Source organism: Capricornis sumatraensis, chromosome 22 (assembly GCF_032405125.1).
Source record: "Capricornis sumatraensis isolate serow.1 chromosome 22, serow.2, whole genome shotgun sequence".
In the NCBI taxonomy this organism is placed as follows: Eukaryota; Metazoa; Chordata; class Mammalia; order Artiodactyla; family Bovidae; genus Capricornis; species Capricornis sumatraensis.
Genome location: NC_091090.1, coordinates 30314033 through 30338512, shown reverse-complemented (window position 1 = coordinate 30338512; position 24480 = coordinate 30314033). Strand labels below are relative to the sequence as shown.

The 24480-nt window shown below is 42.6% G+C and overlaps 1 pseudogene; it reads right to left on the bottom strand.

The window, feature by feature from the left end:
- The window catches only part of LOC138097937 (DLA class II histocompatibility antigen, DR-1 beta chain-like), a 39385-nt pseudogene that overhangs the window by 6980 nt on the left and 7925 nt on the right, over window positions 1-24480 (bottom strand).

The following is a 24480-nucleotide window of genomic DNA, read 5'->3' as shown; positions in this document are numbered from 1 at the left end:
TTTCTGTCCCTTAAACACAACAAGCATCTTCCCACATTTGGCCTTTTTCATGTTCCCACTTGTCCCTTAGCTGCTTCACGGGACTGGCTTCTTCTCATTCACATCTCAACAGAATGTCTCTTTATCAGACAGAGCGCCCTAGACACCTGAACTAAATTTGGATGAACCCCATTTTCTCTGTCCCATAGCACAGATTTTGTTTGTCAGAGCCCCGTTGCTCAATGAAATATTCTTATATGCGCTTTGTGTTGAATACTTACTCGATTATTGTCTTTCTCTCCTGTCATTAGATAAGTTCTATTGATGATAGAGTATTTTCATATCTTATTCAAACAGAATTGTCTGAGCCAAGAACAGAGTCCAGAATAGAGCAGCTGCTTAGAAAAATATTTTTGGTCAAAATGAGTAAACCCGGGATTATAGGAAGTGATCTTTGCGAGAATCCTGGAAAGCAGAAAAAGGCTCAGGGCCAGCACTCTCTTATTCTAATGGCACATTACATCCCTTCTACTCCCTGCGAGAAATTCAGATGAATTTCTTCTTTCTCCACCTATTAGTTGAAATAAACATTCACAGGGAGGAAATGGTCTTAGAAAGAGGGAGAGTTCACTATGTTTTAAGTAGTTCAATGAATCTATTATGGCTGAGGGTCTGTGCCAGCTTTGGGGATTTTCAAATCTGGTGATGGCATGGTTGGGAAAAGAATTGGAAGGAGTTAAAAGTTGATATAAGCAAACATAATTGATTAAGGGAAACAGAGGACATGACGTCCAATCTTACAAATTGTGGGCCTGAGACTCCAAGAGGCTAATGAGTTCCTGCAACTTGCCTATTGGCTTTCAGCCAAATGGGATGGAAACAAACGTCACACTCTCTGTACCCATTCAGGGCACATGGCTTGCCATGTGAAATGGCTGATATTTGACTATCTATGACCTACACAAACAGAATTTCACATAATTTATTCTATACTCATTGAATTATTGGATACTTGTATGCTCAGGTCAGAGAAAGGGGAGTTGTATGAGAAACTGATAGCACAGAAAGGCTCAAAATAGATTCATGATGATTACTAACCTGTGTTGGGTTTTCAGAAGATGCCTTCAGTTCTTTAAGACATCCCATAGATACTCCTTATCTACGTGGTCATTCTAAGTACTAAGAAACCCTGCTTCAGCTCCAGGGTACTTTACCCAAGATAAATAAAGAGAAAATTAACTCTGTCAAAGAACATCTAATACAAGGATTCAAATTTTTATAAACATTTGGGTTTGGGGGGAAAAGAAAGAGGATAATGGGGGAGGTCCCTTGATACATCCTCCCACTGGGAGAGATGGCATCATCACAGATCTTGTTGAGGACATAACACGATCTTTTAGAACAAGTCTTCCTGGTAGCTCAGCTGGTAAAGAAATCTGCCTGCAATACAGGAGACCCTGGTTTGATTCCTGGATCAGGAAGACGTCCTGGAAAAGGGATAGGCTATCCACTCCAGTATTGGGCTTCCTGGTGGCTCAGATGGTAAATAATATACTTGAAATGTGGGAGACCTAGGTTCAATGCCTGGGTTGGGGGAGACCCCCTGGAGGAGGGCACAGTAACCCACTCCAGTATTCTAGCCTGGAGGATCCCAATGGATGGAGGAGCCTGCTGGGCTACAGTCCATGGTGTCACAAAGAATCAGACATGACTGAGCAACTAAGCACAGCACAGCACTCCCTAATTCTTTAGATTTGCCATAAAATCTTCAGGGAAACGTTCCCTTTTTCTTGCACAATTCATATAATAAACAGAACAACTGAATGAAAAATTATTTTAACACTATTGTTTCTAAATTTTCTCAAATACCTGAAGGGATGGGATGCAAGGCTGGAGATGCAAGATTCCTTCATCGGAAGGGAGTTGAGAAGAAACAGAACATAGATATGGCGGCTGCGTATGTCACTGTCCTAGAGAGGGCAAGTATTCAGGAACTGTTTGTTGTAGGTTGGAGTCACAGTCTCTAAGGGACATGGTCTGGACATAGAGACTAAAGTACTCTTTCTTCTCCCACACTACAATAGCTCACCACCCAAGGTGTGCACGTACACTGGGTCTCCCTGGCCCAAGCCAAGAGAGGGCTCAGCCCCATCATCACTGACAGAACAGCCATCCAGGAGCCTCTGGAGAAATATAGACATACCATGCTGGAGAACAGGAAAGGAAAGGGTGAGGAGAGCATGTGAGTATCATTCAGTGAGGACAAGAACCCTCCCCCTACCTGTATCCCAAGTAACACCAATCAAGAAACTCATTTCTTTGTTCCTGGATTGGGGGATCTCAGTGTTGGACCAAATCAGCATCAGTGATCTATGACATCATCAGTTGCTGGTCATAAATTCAGTATGGAAGTCCTTCTCTGACACTTAGACTTTTCTCAACCTGCCCTGTTTTGGTGTCTGCAGGGCAGGAATAGAGATGCGGATGTAAAGAACAGACATCATCAGTCCTCTGTGATGACCTAGATGAATAGGATGAGGGGCATGGTGGTGGGAGGGTGGGCCATGAGAGAGGGAATATATGTATAGATACAGCTGATTCACTTCACTGTACAGCAGAAACTAACAAAACATTGTTAAGCAATTATACTCCAATAAAAAAGGGGGGAGGGTACTTCCCTTATGGTCCAGTGGCTAAGACTCCACGCTTCCAATACAACGGGCCCAGGTTTGATCCCTGGTCAGGGAACTAGATCCCATGTGCTGCAACTGAGAGTTCTCACACTACAAATGAAAGAACTCACAGGCAAGGATCAAAGATCCTGCGTGCCACAACTAAGACCCAGGGCAGCTATATAAATACATATCTTTTTTTAAAGGTTGTTCTTAATTTAGTGTTTTAAATGTTTGATCTGGTTGTATCTGACACATTTTATCTGGGCCTGTATGGAGAGCCAGCCGTGCTCCTTGTTTGAGCCTAAAAAGCATTCATCTCTCTTGCTTGAAGATACAGACATTTCGCCAAAAGTACGTGTAAGTGTGTTTAGGAGCGGAAGTGCTAGAGAGCAGATGGTTGCAATTTAGGAGAACTTTAATCTGATCCTTTTTACACTTGTAGATTTGGGGAAATTACAACTGACATGAAGGTACCTTTCTCAATACTGAAAAACGCTATGATTCTGTGGACGCTTTAAGGAACACCATCCCCCGGTAACTGGTGATGTTACAGAATTACAGCCGCTGATTAGAGTATAATCTGTACTTCCTGACAGGAAGCGATGTTTTTCATAAACTAAAGGAAATGGAAATTTAGTCAGTAACTTAACTCGAATGAAAAAACTTCCCAGGTTTGTCTCCTGATACCGTCCAAGTTTAGTGGCACCCCCAAAATATTCATAGAAAAAGAGGTTTAGTGTAGGTGATCTGTGTGGAATGGAGGATCTTGACGGTATCTTGTAGCATTTAATCTAAGAATATGCTAAGGCCAACTGTCCTGACCAAAGTTTGCAAGAGGCTGAAAGATCAATAAAAGTCAAAGTCAGCTGTTGGTGCACTTTTGCTTTAGAAGAATTAATAGAGAATAGAAACACCAGGTTAGTCGCTCAACCATGTCCTACTCTATGTTCCCACCACATGGACTATAGCCCACCAGGCTCCTCTGTTCATGGAATTCCCCAGGGAAGATTACTGGAGTGGGTAGCCATTCCCTTCTCCAGGGGATCTTCCTGACCCAGGGATCAAACCCATGTCTCCTGCATTGCAGGCAGACGCTTTACCATCTGAGCCACCAGGGAAGCCTGTTAATGTTTTATATAAAAACAAAAACCAAAAATGTGTTCAATTACTTATTCCTGGCTCCCATTAGGATTTTTCTTATTTTATTGGGAACACGTCCTTTTATTATTCACCTTCTCTTGCTTTATATCAAGAAAATATACAAGAATACATTGCTAATTAGTAAATAGAATCCTATGAAAAAACTATCAGTTATATATCCTTTGATGTAGTCATATAATAATCCATGAGGTTGCATAGAGTCAGACAAAACTGAGAAATTAACGCTTTAGCTTTACACAGCAGAAGTTGAACAGGACTGCTTCTCCCTCAGCTTTTAGAGCGGAAAACCCCTCGACTCTGGCCTTCCATCCCCCACCCTCTTCCTCCCCTCTCCATAGCAACAGGTCCTGTGACTCAGGAGACCTCCACGCTCCATTCAGAAGTGCCCAGGTGACATTGCTAGCGACACTGGCAGCAGCGAGGCACCAGTGACCCAGGAGGTACAGACGGCCGACACTTCTGAAAGAGGCAGTGAAATTGCCAAATCTCAGATACATCTGGAGGTAGGGCAGGTAAAAGAAACCAAACAGCTGCGATATAGCGCCACCTACTGGAATACATAGGAAGAACTCTAATTTCTAAAGGGAGAATCATTAGAACTAAGGTTTTAAATTTTTGTCGAAGTTTTGCCTAAGGAAGACAGGTGTTATTTCAGATGCACCAGTAAAGGAACAACCCATCAACCACCATGAAGCACCACTGTTACATGGAATCACAAAGAGAAAATGACAGTTCTCTAGGAACCAAACGTAAAGTCGTGCACTATTGTGATCTGATAAGAGTATTCAAAATAGCAAGCTACAAGAAAACCCAGAAAGGCAGTTCAGTGAGCTCAGGAATAAAATTAATGAGCAGAATGAATATTTACAAAAGAGGTAGAAACTCTAAAAAAAAGAGATAAACCGAAATTCTAGAGCTGAAGAAATCAATAAATTAGGTGAAGAATGCATTAGAAGCACTGGAAGTAGAGCCGAGGACATGGAAGAGAGAGTTAATGAGTTTAAAGAGAGAAATCTAGAAATGATACAAGTAGAAGAGGAAAGAGAATCAAGATCTAAAGACAAATGAGGAGATTCTATAAGAACTATCTGACTCTTTTGCGAAGGAAAAATTAGGATAATGGGTATCACAGAAAAAGAAAAGAGGGAGAAGAAAGTAGAGAGCTTGCTCAAAGAAATAGTAGCTGAGAAATTCCTAAACTTGGGAAAGGAACTGGATATGCAGGTCCACAAAGCGAAGAACAAACCTAATTATCTCCATGCAAAATCACCTCTCCAAGTCCCATTATATTAAGCCTCCCAAAAATTAATGACAAAGAGAAAGTTTTAAAGGACGCCAAGGAAAATGGATGGTATATGCCAAAGTGAAAGTGAAGTTCGCTGGGTCGTGTCCGACTCTTTGCGACCCCATGGAGTGTAGCCTAACCAGGCTCCTCCCTCCATGGGATTCTCCAGGCAAGAGTACTGGAGTGGGTTGCCATTTCCTTCTCCAAAGGAACCCTCATTAGACTCTCAGCAGATTTCTCAGCAGACACTCCACAGAAAGGTGAAATGACAAACTCAAAAATCTGAAAGGTAAAAACTGTCAGTCAAGAATAGTCTAACCAGCAACATTATCATCCGAGTAAGAAGGAGAAATAAAGGCCTTCCCAGACAAACAAAAGCTGAAGGGGGCCATCAACATAATACTTATAAGAAATGTTAAAAGTGCCCTTCTACCTGAGACAAAAAAGCAAAAGTACACAAAACCTTAAGGAAGTGATATATTGACAGACAGAATCAGACAACTGCAACTCTATCACAGCAGATGTTTAAACACTTAGTTATAGTATGAAGGGGAAATGGAGAAAAAGAGCAGTATAAATAGCTATCACTGCCTCAATTTGGTAACAAGTTCACAACATGGAAAGGGACATTGTGAGATAACAGAAACCCAAGAGAGGATGAGGAGAAGGATGGAACCTGCATGGACAAATGGAGACACGATGATGCCAGCAGAAAAAGGACTCTTTTATCTGTAAGACATTTTATATAAACCTCATGGTAACCATATGATGTAAGTCTAGGGCAGAGATATGAAACAAAAAAGAGGAAACTGAGAAAAGTGTTATGCAAAACCAACAAGCTAACATGGCAGACAGAAGCATAAGGGAAAGGAAGGATAGTGCAGCCAGAAAAGAGAACGCTGGCCCTGTGCTCAGCCGCCCAGCCGTGCCCAGGTGTGCGACCCCACGGACTGGAGCCCACCAGGCTCCTCTGTCCGAGGGATTCTCCAGGCAAGAATACTGGAGTGCGTTGCCATTTTCCATTTATTGATAATCACACTAAATGTCAATGATAGCAATTCACCAAACACACATGGTGGTTGGATGGAATAACAAACAAGACCCAATGATGGGTACAAGATCCTCTAGGAGATGCACCGCAGCTCTGAAGACAAACGTAGGCTCACAGTGCAGGGACGGAAGGTGATGCTCAATGTCAGCCAGAAGACAGTGGTGTAGCCTCATTCATATCAGATAAAATAGACTTCATGCCAGAAAGATGGCAAGAGTCAAAGATGGACATTTCAGAATGGTAAGGGGAACAGTTCACTAGGAAGACACAACAGTTAATGATACATATGCACCTATCATTGTTGCTATTAGTCACTAAGTTGCATCTGACTCTTTTGTGACCCCATGGTTTGTAGCCCACCAGGCTCCTCTGTCCACCGGCTTTCCCAGGCAAGAGTACTGAAGTTGGCTCCATTTCCTTCTCCAGGGAATCTTCCTGACCCAGGAACTGAACCCACGTCTTCTGCATTGGCAACTGGATTCTTTACCACTGAGCCACCAGGGAAGGCCACACAATAACACAGAAGTACCGAAATGCACAAACCAAATATTAAGCTATCTAAAGGAAGGGATGGGCAGCAACACAATAACGGTAGGGGACTTTAACACCCCACTTTTATCAACGGATAGATCATCTAGACCAAAAGTCAACAAAGAAACAGTGGCTTTAAATGAAATATTAGGCTAGATGTAAAGACATTCCATCCAAATGCAGTAGAATACACATTCTTCTAAGTGCACATGGAAAATTTTCAAGAATAGACCATATGTTGAGACCAAAAAAAGTCTCAATAAATTTAAGAAGATTCAAATTATAGCAAATATGGGGCTTTCCAGGTGACACTAGTGGTAAAGAACCCCCCTGCCAATTCAGAAGAGGTAAGAGACACTGGTTCTATCCCTGGGTCAGGAAGATTCCCTGGAGGAAAGCATGGCAACCCACTCCAGGATTCTTGCTTGCAGAACCCCATAGACAGAGGAGCTTGGAGAGCTATACAGTCCATAGTAGGGCAGAGTCAGACATGACTGAAGTGACTTAACGATGGTATGAAAATAGAAATCAATTACCAGAAGAAATCTAGAGACATCACCAATATGCAGAGACTGAACAACATGCTAAGAATAGCAGATAGGTCAATGAAGAAACCAAAGAAGAAATTTTAAAAGTACCTAAAAATAAATGAAAATTTTAAAATGAAACACCAAAATCTTTGGATGCAGTTAAAGAAATACTGAGGGACACTTATAATAATACAGGCCTAACTCAAGAAACAAGAAAAATCTCAACTAAACCATCTAACATTACACTTAAAGGAACTAGAAAAAGGACCTCCCTGGTGGTCCAGTGGCTAAGACTCTGTGCTCCCAATGCAGGAGGCCAAGGTTCAGTTCTCGGTCATGGAACTAGATCCCACATGCCACAACTAAGACGCTGTGCAGTCAAATAAATATATCCTTTTATTTTTTTAAAAAAAAGGAACTAGAAAAAAGAGTAAATGAATCCCAAAGACAGTAGGAAGCAAATACTAAAGATCTGAGTGGAAATAAATGAAATAGAGACTAAAAAGGCAATAGAAAGGATTAATGAAACTGAGAGCTGGTTCACTGAAAAGATAAATTAAGACTGACAATTTTTTTTTTTTGTAATTGACAAATCTTTGGCTAGACTTACTAAGAAAAAAGAGAAAAGGATTTTATAAATAAAATCCAAAATGAAGGAAGAGAAATAACATCAGATACCACACAAATACAAAGGATTATAACAGAATACTAGGAACACTGTACGCCAACAAATTGGACAGCCTCAAAAATAAACAAATTCTTAGACTCATACGACATTCCAAGATTGAATCACAGAGTAGAAAGCCTGACAGACCAACTACTAGTATAGAGATTGAAAGAGTAATTAAAAACCTCTCAGAAAACAAATATCTAAGAGCAGATGGCTACGCAGGTGAACTCTACCAAACATTCAATGATTTAATACCTATTCTTCTCAAATTATTCCGAAACATTGAAGAGGAAGGAATGCCTCCAACTCATTATATGACCCAACACTACTCTGAGAGAAAAACCAGATATGATACACACAAAACACACACACACAAACAAAATTTATGCCAGTTTCTGTGATAAGCATACGAGCAAAAATCCTCCACAAAATATTAAACCAAATACAACAATACATTAAAAGGATCATACACTGTGATGTGGGATTTATTGCAGGGATGCAACAATGTTTCAACATCTGCAGATCAATCAATGTGATACACCACATTAAAAACTGCAGGATAAAACTTACATGGTCATTTAAAGAACTGCATGAAAAGCACTTGACAAGACTCAACGCTGATTTGTGATGGATCAAGAAGGAATGGAGATGAGCATGATAGAGGCTGTATATACGGCACCTCCACAGTTTACGTCATACTCAACTGGAAAATTTCTAGTAATTTTATAAATTTGTGCAAATGCCACCACAATCCAGTTTCAGAACACTTCTAACACCCCCAAAGGTTTCCTGTTTATAGTCAGTTTTCACTCCATTCCAAGCTCTAGAGATCTTGCTTTCAGTCTGTAAATTTGCCTTATATAGATGGTTCATGTATGTGGAATCCTCTGACAAGTAGTCTTTCGTGTTTGACTTATTTCCCTGATAATAGCTCAGTTGGTAAAGAATTCTCCTGCAGTGCAGCAGACCCTGGTTTGATTCCTGAGTCAGGAAGATCCCCTGGAGAAGGGAAAGGCTACCCACTCTAGTATCCTGGCCTGGAGAATTCCATGGACTATACAGTCCATGGGATCACAAAGAGTTGGACACAACTGAGCAACGTTCACTTATTTCCCTTAGGATATTTTTGAAGGTCATCCATTTTGCAGCATGTATAACAAATTTTTTAGATGTTTTTCACTTGTTCTTTTTTTATTGCTAAATAGTTTCCCATTGCATAGATACAATGCATTTTGCTTTTCCATTCGTTAACTGATGGATATTAAGATTGTTTCCAGTTTTGTGTTATAACGACTAATATTGCTAAGAACATTTTCATATGTGTGTGTGTGTGTGTGTGTGTGTGTGTGTGTGTGAAGTATCCATTTTGTTTAAAGGAATGAGTTTGGGTTATTCTTGACAAACAACTTGAAACTCTGTATTAATCTAAACCTCAAATGTCCAGGGAGCTAATTCTGGACTCATATAGAAAATAATAGGGCTTCCAAGGTGGCACAGTGGTAAAGAATCTGCCTGCCAATGCAGGAGATGCAAGAGATGGGTGTTCAATCTCTGAATCCTCCTCAAGAAGATCCCCTCGAGTAGGAAATGGCAACCCACTCCAGTACTCTCTTGGAAAATTCCGTGTACAGAGGAGCCTGGTGGGCTAGAGTCCCTGGGGCCGCAAGGAGTCAGACATGACTGAACAACTGAGCACACACACATAACAAATAATAAGTCAGTGCAAAATAGTGCTTAATAAAATAGATGTGTAATAGACTTTAGCATTTTTAAAAGTGAATAATTCCTCATTACTTGTCCTTTAAAAAAAATTCCTTCAAAAATAGAGTTTTCCTCATAAAATTAAGAGCCAGCATGTATTCTAAAATCAAAAAAACAATCCTCCTGCTTATTTGCTTTTGGGGTGGAAGGAAGTGGCTTATGGCTGGTACTTAAGTCTCAGTGCTAAAAAAAAAATCCCTAAAATAACACTGTTATTTAAATACCTATCATCCTTCATGAGGCAGTTACAAAAAAACAATCGAATAGTACCAGACACTGCATTTCCATACTGTAAATCATCCTCCTTACCTCATGGACCATTTCTTTCTCCTAAAAGAGAAAGATGATTTTAAATCTCTCCTTCCCTTTGTGCATCAGAAGAGGCAGGCCCATGTCACAAACGTCATTTATGTGAGCCTCCGTCGTCATCCATGATCCTCCTAATGTGTGAGGAAGTGGGTCTGCTGGGAACACTAAGGGAAAAGTTTGGTTGCTTCTTATAAAACCACATGGGAAGCAACAGTTCTCTTTTCCTGCCTTTCACATCATTGGTGATGCCATTGGCCTGGTAAATCGACCGACTCTGGAAATTCCCTACCTTGGTCTATCCGTTATGTGAAATAATCAGTTAAAGGAAAGTAAAGCTGATTAGATTGGATTCTTCTGCTACTGGCAGCAGAAAGTGTCTCCATAGATATATTCATACAATAGACTTTAGTGCTACCATGTAATTTCACACTACAGGTCTCAAACAAAATGAAACATTTATTCCAATAGAGAACATTATGACAGTACAGTTGCAACCTTGGGATCAAATAAAACTTATCCCAACTGTATGCACATGGCAGACATGATTTATCAAATCTCTACAGGATGATAACCTGTTTCACACAAATAACACATAGTATAATTCAGTTCAGTTCAGTTCAGTTCAGTTGCTCAGTCATGTCCGACTCTTTGCGACCCCATGAATCGAGCACGCCAGGCCTCCCTGTCCATCACCATCTCCCAGAGTTCACTCAGACTCACGTCCATTGAGTCCGTGATGACATCCAGCCATCTCATCCTCTGTTGTCCCCTTCTCCTCCTGCCCTCAATCCCTCCAAGCATCAGAGTCTTTTCCAATGAGTCAACTCTTTGCATGAGGTGGCCAAAGTACTGGAGTTTCAGCTTTAGCATCAGTCCTTCCAAAGAAATCTCAGGGTTGATCTCCTTTAGAATGGATTGGTTGGATCTCCTTGCAGTCCAAGGGACTCTCAAGAGTCTTCTCCAACACCACAGTTCAAAAGTATCAATTCTTCGGCACTCAGCCTTCTTCACAGTCCAACTCTCACATCCATACATGATCACAGGAAAAACCATAGCCTTGACTAGACGCACCTTAGTCGGCAAAGTAATGTCTCTGCTTTTGAATATACTATCTAGGTTGGTCATAACTTTTCTTCCAAGGAGTAAGCGTCTTTTAATTTCATGGCTGCAGTCACCATCTGCAGTGATTTTGGAGCCCAAAAAATAACGTCTGACACTGTTTCCACTGTTTCTCCATCTGTTTCCCATGAAGTGATGGGACCGGATGCCATGATCATTGTTTTCTGAATGATACGCAAAAACAAACTTTGAATTTGCTTGAAAATAATAGATGTGCAGGACTGTGAAGAATTCAACAATTACTTTGTAATAAACTTCTGAATCTATTGCCTACTGTTTTGATTTAATTTGCATTTGAAATTGACTCTTCAGATGGAGTAGGCTTCCCTGATGGCTCAATGGGTAAAGAACCCACCTGCAAGGCAGGAGACGCAGGAGACGTGGGTTTAATCCCTAGATCGGGAAGATCCGCTGGAGGAGGAAATGGCAACCCACTCCAGTATTCTTGCCTGGAAAACATGGACAGAGGAGCCTGGCAGGCTACAGTCCATGGGGTCACAAAGAGTTGGATACGAGTGAGCATGCACATTGACTTCAGATGGACTACAACCGCAGAATCCACCATCTTAGTGAGCAATTTAATTGCCTAAGCCTGAGCTAGGAGAAAGGCCTTAATTCCTTCTATCATGGTGGTTTCTTGAGCTAGGAGAAACCACCATGGTTTCTGAGCCTATCCAACTATTTTCTATTATTAAAGTCTTTGGAACTTCAAACTATATACTTACAATTATAGTTCAACAATCTATTATGCAAGGGTCAAAAAAATTTTGATTTACTTTTCCAGCTTGTTTTCTATCATATACTTTTGGTCAAATTTGTTTGAATCATTCCAATTTGCTTTTAGTTTTTAAGCATCACTTTGTTAATCTTTTAAAGTTATTTTTATTACATAGAATATTTGAACATTCGTCTAGTTAAAACTATTAAATGAAATAAATTCAATAAAGTCTGACTTTCATATTTGTCCCCTTTAATCTATTCTCTCATTTGCCCAAAAGATAATTTTTTTAAAGTTCTGCCATTGTTTCTATTTACAAATATAAGTAGATGATAGATAGATATTCTCTTCCTCTATCTTAGTTTTTAAAATGTTATATACTGTACAAATCTCCTAAACCTACTGAAAGTACATTTTGGGGATTATTCTAAAGTAGAGAGCCTCATTTTTCTTCCAGTTGTAAGATATTTTTTTGTTTGGATGAACATCCCTGTATTCATAAATTTTCCTTTGTTTTTCAGAATTGTCTCTGATTTCTAAGATAAGATCCATACTGGATTTTCCTGTAACAGACAATAGTTTATCACACACTCTAGGGGGATTCAGAAATGCATCTTTTCCACTAGAGTTGTGGATTTGTCTTAGTGGCCTTCTGAAACCTACTTATGGGGAGGAATACATGCCAGCCAAAGCATGCACATGTCACTGATGTTTATCTGAGAGAGAAAAAGATTTAAATATTGAAGCCCACTATTAGTCTAATTAAAGAGGAGTTCAGGAGTGAACTAACCCAGGATTAGATACTTTGTTTAAAAATCATGGCAAAGGAGGAAAAAAACAGCAATATATATTTTGTAACTTTTAAATAATAGCAGATTACTATAAAGTGTGTTTATCTTTGAGGTTGCAAAGATGTAGGAAACCACCATGATAGAGGGAATTAAGACCTTTCTTCTAGCTCAGGAAAACATACCTGAGGACAGAATGCAGAAAACTCCAGGGAAAAACAGAGAAGGGAGCAAGGAAACCTCCAGATCCACAAATGACCAAATTTAGGAATATATGAGAAATAATAACCATCATTGTTTTGTGATGCTACCCACCACTTCTGTTTTCTTTCTACTTCTTTCCTTGAAACTGTATAAAGCAGATGATTGCCAGTCCATATTTATTTGCGATAAAAAGTTATATAATAATATGGACAGAAGATGAGATCTGAGGCACAGGAGGCACTAAAGGTTGAAAACAAAGGGGACCAGGAAAGAATGAAGATAAGGTATGGTGATCAATACTGAGAACGTCCAGGTCAAACGTGGGGGCCAAGGAAACCAGCAAGAAGGACACTTTCTGCAGGGTCACTCAACCAGGAGCAAATGAGATCCTGAGAAGCACTCTTGTTGCGGAGGAATAGGAGGCAAGCAGGAGACCCTTTCAGGCCGTGAAGAAGCTGGGACAGAAGGTTCTTCTTTGAGTGTTACCATCTTCACTTCAGCTCAGGGGTCCTTCAGGAAGCAGAGGACAGTGTTATTTCCAGTCTTACTTTACAAGCAGCATTTCCCCTTGTCTCTGCCTCTCAGAGCCTTCTGTTAAAGCATTGCAGTAAAAAGGGGAAATTTTTTTAAGTCTCCTTGGGCCAAAGCCACTTTACAGTTCAAACCTTCTGTTTAGTGGACAGAAGAAGCTTCAGTGTAAACTGCACGATCAGAAGTCAGATCCACAGTCTTTCTGTCTGTCTCCTGTCTTGTTACCTCTACCATCTGCTCTAGGAGACTAAATATGATTCTAAAAGAGAGTTAAAGAGCGTTACCTATAGGTTGAAGTGCAGGGTGTCCTGGAAAAGAGGAAGAAAGACATATACTTACAATATGGAGGTAAATCCATCCCCAAACACAACGTTCCCAGACCCAGAGCACTCTCCTAAGCCACAGCCCACATCACAGGATGCCAGGATAGAGAGGAGAACCGACACGAAGAACATGAAGCTTCTCTCACACAAACCCAGTGTAATTTCATCAGCCTTAGTGTCTCTTCCTGCATTTGCCCCAGGATCTCCACCCCAAATTTCATGTGTGTTAACCATTTTCTGATCTTTATAGGCCATCACCTTTTATGTTTCAACCATGGCTAATCATGGACTGTCAATTTCTGGATTTTCAGGAAATTTGAGGTCAACTCGGTAATGAGAGACTTTGTACAGGGTCACTGAACTACCCAAGCAAAGTCATATTTCTTCTCCCAAAAGCCTGCAAGGAGTATCATCTGCCAACTGGTTCCTCACCTTTCTTACTCCTGAAGTGGATGAAGAGCCCCACGCCAAGGAAGAGCAGACCCAGAACAAAGCCCCCGACTCCACTCATCAGCTTCCTCTGAGCAGAGTCAGACTGTGCTCCTGAGAAAAGAAGCTAATTTTAGTCATTTTTATCCCAAATACAACTTCTCTGTTTCAATCTCTAAGACTGAGAATGTTTTAATGTATTTATTTTCTTGTTTTAATTGAAGGATAATTGCTTTACAGAATTGTGATGGTTTCTGCCAAATGTCAACATGAATCAGCCATAAGTATATATATGTCCCCTCCCCCTTGAACCTCTGGCCCATCTCCCTCTCCATCCCACCCCTCTAGGTTACAGAGCCCCTGTTTGAGTGCCCTGAGTCATACAGCTATCTATTTTACATATGGTGATGTAAGTTTCCATGTTATGCTCTCCATACATCTCACTCTCTCCTTCCTTTCCCTGTCCCGTGTCCATATAAGTCTGTTCTCTATGTATATGTCTCTACTGCTGCCCTGCAGAAACTTTCATCAGTACCATCTGCCCAGATTCCATATATATGTGTTAGTACATGATATTTCTCTTTCTCTTTCTGACCTACTTCACTCTGTATACTAGGGTCTAGGTTCATCCACCTCTTTAGAACTGACTCAAATGTGTTCCTTTATATGGTTGAGTTTTTGCCAAATGTCAATTTGTATATATGTAAACTGTATATATGTACACTGTATATATGTACCACAGGTTTTTTATCCATTCATCTGTCGGTGGACATCTAGGTTGCTTCCATGTTCTAGCTATTGTAAATAGTGCTGCAATGAACATTGAGGTCCATGTGTCTTTTTAATTTTGGTTTCTTAAGGGTATATGCCTAGTAGTGGGATTGTTGGGTCATATGGTGATTTTATTCCTAGTTTTTTAAGAAATCTCCATACCACCTTCCAAAGTGGCTGCATAAGATTGAGAATTTTTTATTAAACTTTTAAATTTGTATTGGAGTATGGCTAATTAACAATATTGTGACAGTTTCAGGCAGACAGCAAAAGAACTAAGCCAGGCATATACATGTATCCATTCTCCCCCAAGGGAGAAGGAAATAACACCCCATTCCAGTATTCTTATCTGGGAAATCCCATGAATAGAGCAGCCTGGTGGGCTACAGTCCATGCGGTCACAAAGAGTTGGACATGCGTTAGCGACTAAACAACAACAATTCTCCCCTAAACTCCCCTCCCATCCAGGCTACTACATAACATTGAGCAGACCTATTATAAGACTGAGAGTTTCGAGAAGGGGGAAAGAAGGCTGCCCTGGAAGAACTAGAATAACTGGCAATTCCTACAAAAATTTGTCTTAAAAATCACACTGAGTAGCTTCAAGATTCAGGCACTGAACTCATTTAAACATTGCAGTCCTGATATAAGGCCACAGGACTTCAATATTGGATAGATGAGGAACCTGGGACTGAATGAGGTTAAATTGTGGTGACAGAACTAATGAAGGGCACAGCTGAGGTTGAACTCCACCCGTGTCAGGAAGGTTTCTACACTGTAAAGGATTCACCTTTTCTCAGATCACAGTGCAACAGTGTCGGAAGTACAAGCCCAGCCTGAGGCAGGGGACTAGCGCCCAGGTCACAGGGTGACCAGGACTTGAAATTTCATGGAGGCTCAGACCAGGGACACCTCTTTTCTCCTTGTCAGGAAGAAATGCCTCCCCAGGGGGGTGTAGGTATTTGGAGAAACTATGCCAAGATATCCATAAAGTATCAGAGGATTTCTATCACGGGATAAAGGGCTCCCCCAGTAACCTCAGCTGAAGGACAGGAGAACATGAGCAAATGAACACAGGGTGTAGGGAGAGGAGACACCTGACACTCAGGGGAAAACAAGCCCCCTCCACGGTGGGTGAGGAACTTAGGAGATAGAGAGCTTCTCACTCCATTCCACTGTGAGAGGGCTCGTCCGGCTGGGGTGCTCCACTTGGCAAGTGTAGACCTCTCCACCCTGAGGAACTGTTTCAAGCATCACCACGGTCTGGAAGGTCCAGTCTCCATTCTGGATCAGGCCTGTGGAGATCACCCCAGCCTCTTCTTCGTGGCCGTTCCGGAACCACCTGACTTCAATGTGGCCTGGGTAGAATCCATTCACAGAGCAGACCAGGAGGCTGTGGTGCTGCAGGGGCTGGGTCTTTGCAGGATACACAGTCACTGTAGGCTCCACTAGGAGGGAAAAGGTGGAGGGAATCAGCGAGCAAGACGAAGTGAGTTTCCTTGATTGGTTGCCTTTCTAAACCAATCACCAGAGCAAACTGCAGTCTCAGGTAGGCTAGACAGGCCATTCGGCCCAACTTTAGGAGCTAGTACTGTGAGCCTTGACTTTAATTCTTACAGCACTGGCCCATTAGATTTGAAAGATGTTGAAAAGATATGTGTGTGTGTTTCATAGTATGAAAAATAATTCATTGTTGAACTGAAGCATTGACAAATCTTTCAAGGCATACAGTGTATTGATTAAAAGCAGGATTTCTGAAGCCAGACAGCCTGGATTAACATCCAGGCTCTTCCTCTTAGTGACTGGGAGAATTTTTACATTTCCATGTGCCTCAGCTTTCTATCTATAAAAGCTGATTATTATCCTAATTTACCTCTCAGCGCTATGTGAGGATTATTGCATATAAGGTATGTAAAACAATAACTGGAACTTGGCCATGAAATTAAAAGACGCTTACTCCTTGGAAGAAAAGTTATGACCAACCTAGATAGCATATTCAAAAGCAGAGACATTACTTTGCCAACAAAGTTCCGTTTAGTCAAGTCATGTATGGATGTGAGAGTTGGACTGTGAAGAAAGCTGAATGCCAAATAATTGATGCTTTTTAACTGTGGTGTTGGAGAAGACTCTTGAGAGTCCCTTGGACTGCAAGGAGATCCAACCAGTCCATTCTAAAGGAGATCAGCCCTGGGATTTCTTTGGAAGGAATGATGCTAAAGCTGAAACTTCAGTACTTTGGCCACCTCATGCAAAGAGTTGACTCATTGGAAAAGACTCTGATGCTGGGAGGGATTGGGGGCAGGAGGAGAAGGGGATGACTGAGGATGAGATGGCTGGATGGCATCACGGACTCGATGGATGTGAATTTGAGTGAACTCTGGGAGATGGTGAAGGACAGGGAGACCTGGCGTGCTGCAATTCATGGGGTCACAGTCGGACACGACTGAGTGACTGAACTGAACTGAGTCTTCAATATATGTTAGCTATTGTTATCCTTGTTTAATTGAAGAGAAAATATGAATCAAAGTGTCGATAAATTAGGGAACAGCAGTGGGGTAGGTGTGGATATAGAACATGAAGTCCTGGGAAAGCTGTCTCCAGGCACTCACATCTTAGAACACCTCAGAATGGTTCCACCTGGGAAGAAGGAAAGACACAGGTGATTCTTTAAGTCTATGAGTTGAATCCCAAGAAAAACTTGAGTCCTGAAGGAGAGGTAAAGCAGGAAGGAAAGTCACTAATTAAAAATAAATTCTTTTACTTTCCTGGTAGTCCAGCGGTTAAGAATCCACCCGCCAATCCACCCATTGTGCAGGGGACACAAGTTCAATTCCTGATCTGGGAAGATCTCACATGCTTCAAGGAAACTAAACCCTTGCCACAACTACTGAGTCCACGTGCTGCAACTACTGAAGCTCCCACACCCTAGAGCCCATGCTCTGCAACAAGAGAGCCCACTGCAATGAGAAGCCCATGCTCTGCAACTAGAAAGTAGTCTTTGTTCGCTGCAACTAGAGAAAGCCTGCAAGCAGTAAGGAAAAGCCAGCACAATCAAAAATTAATTAATCTCAAAAGAGTACAAAACTTAAAATTTCTTATAATTGTATAACCCCAGAACCAGCTCCAAACCCGCCCTATTCTGTTTCAAACAAGATACTGAGTTGCTTTTCAGAGACGAAAGAACAAAACCATGAGTCGTGCAGCTGAAGCATGAGCAAAGGAGAAAATCTGGACCCAGAAGCACAGTTTCTCCCTGATCACAGAAGCAAAAGACTCAGATATGAAGCAAAGGGTCCATCATCCAGGAAGATGAGGTGCTGAAGCTCCTGTACCACAGCTGACCACGAACGTCCAAGTTCCAGAGCCCTTTGTTGGGTAGCACAATCACAGACACCTCAATGCCCTCTCCTCCTCTCTAACCACCTAGAGGGTTAGTCACTCAGTCGCGTCCAACTTTTTGCAACCCTCTGTAGCCCGCCAGGCTTCTCTGTCCATGGAATTCTACAGGCAAGAATACTTGAGTGGGTAGCCATTCTCTTCTCCAGGGGATCTTCCCCAGCCAGGGATCAAACTCAGGTCTCCTGCATTGCAGGCAGATTCTTAATGTCTGAGCCACCAGGAAAGCCTAACCCCCTATCCCAGTCAGTATTCCTTCATATCCCCTTCCCCTTTCTGCCACCTCACCTCTCCCACAGTCTGCTACCATCTTTCCTTCCTGCATCTGTCCCCCACCCCTCTTACCCTTTCTGGTTCTCTCAGACCCCCGGCCCCTTCCCCCACCACATGCTCTCGCCCCTCTCACAATCACACACTGACAAAATCACACACTGTCTCCCCGACAGCATGTGAGACTCCCAGTCTCATCCTCTCACAGCAACTTTCCTAACTTGAACTTGTTCACAATCCAGCACTCACCTGGACTCAGCCTCTGTCTCTGTCCTTCTCTCCGTCTCTCTCTCTCACACACACTCCGGCACACACGCACGGACACACACACAACCTCCCCGAGGTCACCCACCGGCCTCGCTCACCTCGGCGCTGCCTCAGGAAGCTACCAATGCCCTGGTAGTTGGATCTGCACACCGTGTCCACCTTGGCCCGCATCTGCTCCATGAAGTCCTTTTGCTGGTTCCAGTACTCGGCGTCCGGCCTCCCCAGCTCCGTCAGGGCCGTGAACTCCCCCACATCGCTGTCGAAGTGCACATCCTCCTCCGTGTTGTAGATGTATCTGGCAAAGAACCGCATCCGCTCCAACCCGTTGGAGAAACGACACTCACCCTTAAACTGATGCATGAAAAGCGCTGTGAAGACGTGAAATATCTGATCACTGGGCGGGCTCCTGGAAATGACTGACTGCAACGCCCACCAATGGGCAGGGGAGAAGCGGGTCGCTAGGAGAGGAGGGAGTGCTAGGAACTCCTTCACTGGCTCCACGGGCACCCCTAACTACCAGCACTCATGGTTCATCTTTCATCTGCAGGGTCAAGCCAGACCATGGTGGTCGGGGAAGGCCCCTCTGATCCTAAGCCATGTGGGATGCAGTCAGCTCTGCACTTGGCTGGAGACTTCCAAGCCTGAGCTGGGCCAGGATATACCCCATCACTTCCGCCTCCTGAATGCTTTCACCAGAAAAACACCCACTGCTCCTTCCTCTCATCCCACAGACCTTCAGCAGTTCCTGAAACACTTCCTTACCTGGTGCTGACCTTGTACCAGGCCTGTGCTGCTGGCCCTGGGAATCCAAAGAAGGAAAAACAGACCTCTCTCCTACCTTATCTAGGAGCATAACATTTAGTGAGAGTGATGGACGAAACCCAACCACACAAGAGTTAATTACACAAGAGTCAGAAATGTCAGAAGAAAAGTGAGGAGTTCTCGAAGAGAGAATAATTACATTAGGGTGGCAGAGAAGTTGTCTCAAATGATATTTAAGATGTGACATGACACAAATTTGTACAACTATGAAAGTGAAAGTCACTCAGCCGTGTCCAACTCTTTGCAACCCTAAGGACTATAGCCTAGCCTCATTTGGAATATAAAAACAAACATTTGATACAATGTGTGTGAGCTCAGTCATTTTAGTCCTATCCTATTTTTTGCGAGTCTATGGACTGTAGCCTGCCAGGCTCCTCTGTCCATGGAATTCTCTAGGCAAGAATACTGGAATGGGTAGTCATTCCCTACTCCAGGGGATCTTCCCAACCTAGAGATCGAACCCAGGTCTCCCACATTACAGGCAGATAGATTCTTCACCAGCTGAACCATCAAAGAAGTTCATTGCCAGGAGCAACCATGGGAGATCCCACCCATGACAGGGCCATGGGGAAGAGAACTGTTAAGCAAGGCTTCAGGGCTCAAGGGGCTCCCTAGGCTTTCTTGAGCATCTACCCCAAAACCAGAATCTGTCTGTTCTACTATTTCATGACTTTCACCAACTCCTCTGACATTAACAGGGGGCTAACCCTGACCACTTTTCTCTGGAAAAAATCAACTTAGGGCTATAGCTAATAAGTCTCCTGGACATGAGAGGAGTATTTCAAATCAAACCCCCTCTGTTAGCATTCTAGCTTGCTCAGCAGGTATATCCAGTCTCTTACAGCTACACATATGATTATTTACAGCCTCCCAACTGTGAGAGGCACAGAAAGCCTAAAACACAGAGCCTTTCAAAGAGTTAAAAGTTATTAGAGTAATGCTGGTGTAGGATTTCATTTTGGGCCAATGCTTGTTGCTAAGTTCCCATAGCTCTTATCCACTGTGCACCTGGGAATGTATTAGTTAACATAGTGAGAATGTAAGAAAAACAAGTGTAACCTTGAATTTAACCACATCAGACTTATGAGCTAATTGGTTCTTTCTTGTAACTCACTGCACCTTTGCTCTGTGAAAAATGTAACTCTGTTTGGCATTTTCTGAGGCTGACATAGATTAGAAATATTAAAAAAAAAAAATTTGAGGGAAAATAAGTTTTCTGGTTGAGCAGCCTTTATCAAAAGGGGGTCATAAAATGTTCATAGGCCTCCAAGGCCAGAAGATACTGTACACAACATCATTTGTGGGAAAGGTATGCAGAAAAAATCCTGGTTTCGATAAGGGCAAAACTGCTGGAATGTTTGGGCTGACTCTGTGTGACTTTGCATCTTTCATTTCCCTCTATGTATAAGGCAAGGTATAAAAGTACCTTTTGAAAATAAAGCTTTTGGGCCATGCCCACGGAATAAGCTTGCTCACGCTGTGTGTTTTCTTCTCTCTATCTTTCTTTCTCTCTCTCTCTCTCCCTCTCCCTCTCTTTTTAGGCTGATCTCTTGGAGCATAGAGGCTTCCTGCATTCACTTATCTGCCCAGGTTTCTAAGACCTGAATGGGAAGACGTTTTGCGTCTTCACTCCCTCGGGAGACTGGGGGGTGGGGGTGGGGGTGGGGTGTCGGTTGTGGGGGGCGGGCACCTAGAGCCTCCTTGAACAGGGCAAACTTCTTGTCTCGAAGTTTTATTGGTTTTCTATGTAAACCAAGCGCAGGCAGCTGTGAGCAGGCTCACTAAGCACGGCCGAGAGGAGCTACCCCACGTCCGAGGTCAGGGGCAGCGGCCAAGAGGAGCTACCCTGCTTTCGTCTGAGGTCAGTGGTGGCTGGGAGGAGCTACCCCGCGTCCGAGATCAGTGGCGGCTGGGAGGAGACACCCCGCGTCTGAGGTCAGGGGCAGCCGGGAAAAGCCACTTCGCGCCTGAGGCCAGGGGTGGTGACCTTGAGGAGCCACCCCAAGCCCGAGGCCAGGGCTGGCAGCTGGGAGGACCAACCAGAGGATTGGTGGCTGTGCAGGCACAGGAGGGCCTAGAGGAGCTATCCCACATTGAAGGTCAGGAACAGTGGTGGTAAGGAGATACCCCACGCCCAAGGTAAGACAAACCTAAGTAAGATGATAGGTGTTGCAAGAGGGCATCAGAGGGCAGATGCACTGAAACCATAATCACAGAAAACTAGTCAATCTAATCACACTAGGACCACAGCCTTGTCTAACTCAATGAAACAAGCCATGCCTGCTGGGCAACCCAAGATGGGCGGGTCATGGTGGAGAGGTCTGACAGAATATGGTCCACTGGAGAAGGGAATGGCAAGCCACTTCAGTATTCTTGCCTTGAGAACCCCATGAACAGTATGAAAAGGCAAAATGATAGGATACCAAAAGAGGAACTCCCCAGGTCATTAGGTGCCCAATATGCTACTGGAGATCAGTGGAGAAATAACTCCAGAAAGAATGAAGGGATGGAGCCAAAGCAAAAACAATACCCAGTTGTGGATGTGACAGGTGATAGAAGCAAGATCCGATGCTGTAAGAGCAATATTGCATAGGAACCTGGAATGTCAGGTCCATGAATCAAGGCAAATTGGAAGTGGTCAAACAAGAGATGGCAAGGGTGAATGTCGACATTCTAGGAATCAGCGAACTGAAATGGACTGGAATGGGTGAATTTAACTCAGAAGACCATTATATCTACTACTGCGGGCAGGAATCCCTCAGAAGAAATGGAGTAGCCATCATGGTCAACAAAAGAGTCTGAAATGCAGTACTTGGATGCAGTCTCAAAAACGACAGAATGATCTCTGTTCGTCTCCAAGGCAAACCATTCAATATCACAGTAATCCAAGTCTATGCCCCAAACAGTAATGCTGAAGGAACTGAAGTTGAACGGTTTTATGAAGACCTACAAGATCTTTTAGAACTACACCCAAAAAAGATGTCCTTTTCATTATAGAGGACTGGAATGCAAAAGTAGGAAGTCAAGAAACACCTGGAGTAACATGCAAATTTGGCCTTGGAATGCAGAATGAAGCAGGGCAAAGACTAATAGAGTTTCACCAAGAAAATGCACTGGTCATAGCAGACACCCGCTTCCAACAACACAAGAGAAGACTCTACACATGGACATCACCAGATGGTCAACACCGAAATCAGATTGATTATATTCTTTACAGCCAAAGATGGAGAAGCTCTATACAGTCAACAAAAACAAGACCAGGAGCTGACTGTGGCTCAGATCATGAACTCCTTATTGCCAAATTCAGACTTAAATTGAAGAAAGTAGGGAAAACCACTAGACCATTCAGGTATGACCTAAATCAAATCCCTTATGATTATACAGTGGAAGTGAGAAATAGATTTAAGAGTCTAGATCTGATAGATATTGCCTGATGAACTATGGAATGAGGTTCGTGGCATTGTACAGGAGACAGGGTTCCAGACCATCCCCATGGAAAAGAAATGCAAAAAAGAAAAATGGCTGTCTGGGGAGGCCTTACAAATAGCTGTGGAAAGAAGAGAGGTGAAAAGCAAAGGAGAAAAGGAAAGATATAAGCATCTGATTGCAGAGTTCCAAAGAATAGCAAGAAGAGATAAGAAAGCCTTCTTCAGTGATCAGTGCAAAGAAATAGAGGAAAACAACAGAATGGGAGAGATTAGAGATCTCTTCAAGAAAATTAGAGATACCAAGGGAACATTTCATGCAAAGATGGGCTCGATAAAGAACAGAAATGGTATGGACCTAACAGAAGCAGAAGATATTAAGAAGAGATGGCAAGAATACACAGAAGAACTGTACAAAAAAGATCTTCATGACCCAGATAATCATGATGATGTGATCACTAATCTAGAGCCACTCATCTTGGAATGTGAAGTCAAGTGGGCCTTAGAAAGCATCACTACAAACAAAGCTAGTGGAGGTGATGGAATTCCAGTTGAGCTGTTTCAAATCCTGAAAGATGATGCTGTGAAAGTGCTGCACTCACTATGTCAGGAAATTTGGAAAACTCAGCAGTGGCCACAGGCCTGGAAAAGGTCAATTTTCATTCCAATTCCAAAGAAAGGCAATGCAAAAGAATGCTCAAACTACTGCACTATTGCACTCATCTCACATGCTAGTAAAGTAATGCTCAAAATTCTCCAAGCCAGGCTTCAGCAATACGTGAACCGTGAACTCCCTGATGTTCAAGCTGGTTTTAGAAAAGGCAGAGGAAGCAGAGATCAAATTGCCAACATCTGCTGGATCATGGAAAAAGCAAGAGAGTTCCAGAAAAACATCTATTTCTGCTTTATTGACTATGCCAAAGCCTTTGACTGTGTGGATCACAATAAACTGTGAAAAATTCTGAGAGAGATGGGAATACCAGACCACCTAACCTGCCTCTTGAGAAATCTGTATGCAGGTCAGGAAGTAACAGTTAGAAATGGACAAGGAACAACAGACTGGTTCCAAATAGGAAAAGGAGTGCATCAAGGCTGTATATTGTCACCCTGCTTATTTAACTTCTACGCAGAGTACATCATGAGAAACGCTGGACTGGAAGAAATACAAGCTGGAATCAAGATTGCCGGGAGAAATATCAATAACCTCAGATATGCAGATGACACCACCCTTATGGCAGAAAGTGAAGAGGAACTAAAAAGCCTCTTGATGAAAGTGAAAGAGGAGAGTGAAAAAGTTGGCTTAAAGCTCAACATTCAGAAAACGAAGACCATGGCATCTGGTCCCATCATTTCATGGGAAATAGTGGAAACAGTGTCAGACTTTATCTTTTTGGGCTCCAAAATCACTGCAGATGGTGACTGCAGCCATGAAATTAAAAGACGTTTACTCCTTGGAAGAAAAGTT